Raw genomic sequence first — 3,498 nt, forward strand, 5'->3', positions numbered from 1 at the left:
GGGGGAGAAGGGATACACGGGCCTCGCCCCTTCACTGTGCACAGACAGGGAAGGCCGGATGTCCGGGCTGGTCGGGCCGGATGTCTGGGCTTTCAGGCGATGCCGGATGTCCGGGCTGGAGTGGTGGCATTTGTTGCTCTTGGGTTCGGAGGGGCCGGATTTCCGGGCTGGTGGTCGGATGTCCGGGGGCTCGGGAGAGGCCGGATATCCGGGCTATCGAGGTCGGATGTCTGGGGCCTCTAGCTTCTGGTGGCAGAGCTACTATGGTGGGAGGAGCTCCAGGGGCCGGATGTCCGGGGTCTTGGAGATGTTCTTGACTCCTTCCGTTGGTTATCTTCATCCGTGAACTTGGGTACTTGTACATCTTCAGGCGCATCTTCGAGAGGGTTCTCTTGGTACCTAATCATGCACAACACCTCGGACTTAGGTAGTAGCCATGTCTCATGCATAGAAAGTGGAAGTTCAGAGAGGAGAGAGTTCACCTTATCTTTGATAACCTTGGCTCAGGCTCGTGTCATTGGTCCAAGTGGTGTCGTTGGAGGTGTAGGTGTGTCCATGGGGATGATCATGGGATGCTCCGCATCATCTATGAAAGAAAAAGGTATTACAGCTGAAGATGTTAAGAATTTACCTCCTATCGAAGAAATACATGGTCTTAATCCATCACCTATTGAAGAAATACATGGTCTTGATAACCCGACACAGGTAGTAAAGTTAAATTCTCTCTATAGATATGATAAAGCTGAAATCCCATTTACTAAGTTTGCTAGCCCATGCTTGGATGAGTTTGATGGCTTTATGGTTAAACAAGAAAACTTCAATGCTTATTTTGGTAGAGAATTAAAACGTAATGCTGATATGCTTGAACACTTGGGTGATTATATGGCTAATGTTAAAGGTGAACTTAAACTTATTAGTAAACATGCTTCTATGGTCACCACTCAAGTAGAACAAGTACTTAAAGCTCAGAATGATTTGCTCAATGAATTAAATAATAAGAATGATAATGTTGTTAGAGTTATGACTAGAGGTGGTAAAATGACTCAGGAACCTTTGTATCCTGAGGGCCATCCTAAGAGAATTGAGAAAGATTCTCAGAGAAATAATATTGATGCACCTAGTCCTTCTAAGAGGAAGAGAAAGAAAAATGATAGGACTTTGCATGCTTCTAGTGAACCTGTTATTGACACACCTGAGAATGCTAATGATATTTCTATTTTTGATGTTGAAACACAATCTGGTAATGAACATGAACCTAGTGATAATGTTAAAGATGATGTTCATATTGATGCTCAACCTAGCAATGATAATGATGTAGAGATTGAACCTACTGTTGATCTTGATAACCCACAATCAAGGAATCAATGTTATGATAAGAGAGACTTTGTTGCTAATAATCACGATAAAGAAAAGAGAACCATGGGTTCAGAAACCCATGCCTTTTCCTCCTAAACCTTCCAAGAAAAAGGATGATGAGGATTTTGAGCGCTTTGCTGAAATGATTAGACCTATCTTCTTGTGTATGCGTTTGACTGATATGCTCAAAATGAATCCTTATGCTAAGTACATGAAAGACATTGTTACTAATAAAAGAAAGATACCGGAAGCTGAATTTTCCACCATGCTTGCTAATTATACTTTTAAAGGTGGAATATCAAATAAACTTGGAGATCCAGGAGTACCAACTATACCATGCTCCATTAAAAGAAACTATGTTAAAACTACTTTATGTGATCTTGGAGCCGGTGTTAGTGTTATGCCACTCTCTTTATATCATAGACTTGATTCGAATAAGTTGACACCTACTGAAATATCTTTGCAAATGGCTGATAAATCAACTGCTATACCTATCCATATTTGTGAGGATGTGCCTGTTGTGGTTGCAAACGTTACTATTTTAACGGACTTTGTTATTCTTGATATTCCCGAGGACGATAGTATATCTATTATTCTTGGAAGACCCTTTTTGAATACTGCAGGGGCTATTATTGATTGCACCAAAGGCAATGCCACTTTTTATGTTAATGGCAATGAGCATACAGTACACTTTTCGAGGAAACAACCTCAAGTTCATAGCATAAACTCTATTGGAAAAATTCCATCGATTATTTTTGGAGGTTTTGATTTCCTCCTCCTACTGTCAAGAATAAATATGATATTCTTATTTTTGGGGACATGCATATCCCCGTTGAGGTAACCTAGTGTTATTCGAAAATTCTTCGGTTCCATGTTATTGGGAATGAGTTTGTTAACAAGACCTGATCAACCTTGTTAGTGGATTCCTTTTGATGAGCATGAGATGGATGAATTTAGAAAACACAACTCTCTGTACCCTCTTTTTACTCTCTATTATTTAGTTGAAATAAAGCAAAAATAGTATTTTCTATCTTTTTTATGAATTATCCGTGCAATAAAAAAATACCCTAAAAATAAAAGTTCTCCAAATCCCCTGAAAATTAAATATGATTTTTTCTGGAATATTTGAGAATATCTGGCACTAAGAACACAACAGGGGAGCAAGCACCTGGCCACGAGGGTGGAGGGTGCGCCCTACCCCCTGGGCGCGCCCCCTGCCTCGTGGGCCCATGGTGGCTCCCCTCAACTTATTTCAACTACCACACACTCCTTCCTCCCACAAAAATCACCAACCAGCTCAAACCCGAGTCCAAGCTCATTTTGCTGCCATTTTCGATTTCCTTGCTCAAAGCTCCATTCAAAAAACTGCTTTCGGGGATTGTTCCTTGGTATGTGACTCTTCCAATGGTCCAATTAGTTTTTGTTCTAGTACTTTATTCATTGCATATTTTTGCTGCTTGGGTGACCCTGTTCTTGAGCTTGCATGTCAAATTTATATGGTCAAAAGTAGTTTTAATGCATGATATATCCTCTAGGCACTTGTGGGAGTAGTTGCTATCAATTTTGTTGAGTTTGGTTCACTTTTATTTTGAAGTTACTAAAAGTTTCAGAAATTTTTAGAAAAGGATGAAGAGATTTTTGAGGCGCTCATCGAGCCGAAGCTCGAAGGATAAACAAAGTGAAGAGAACAAGACCAAGTATAATCTCCCTCGCACCGCGGAGGTCCGGCCGTGTGAATGGCCTTGTGATGATTTCTTGAGAGCAGCCGGGATTTATGATGATTTCTATGAATTGGCTGAGAATGCAGGCCTCACCGCCTTCATCCACGACCAACGCGGACATTATCTCTTACTCACCAATATCTTTGTGCAAAACTTTCATTTCCATGCTAGGAGCTCACCACCTACGGTGGAATTTTATTTATATGATGAGCATAAGGAGATGTCACTTCATGATTTTTGTCATGTTTGTTTAATCCCTTTTGAGGGCAGCATAGAGGAACCACATCGTGACGATGTGGATGGTTTTATTGATACCATTACTGTAGGGGAAATGAGGAAGGTTTCCGACGCATGAATTACTAGCATACACTTTCCTGCTCGAAGTACCTTTGCTATATTTGCTAGTAGATGCTTAATTGGG

Source organism: Triticum dicoccoides, chromosome 1A (assembly GCF_002162155.2).
Source record: "Triticum dicoccoides isolate Atlit2015 ecotype Zavitan chromosome 1A, WEW_v2.0, whole genome shotgun sequence".
Taxonomy (NCBI): Eukaryota; Viridiplantae; Streptophyta; class Magnoliopsida; order Poales; family Poaceae; genus Triticum; species Triticum dicoccoides.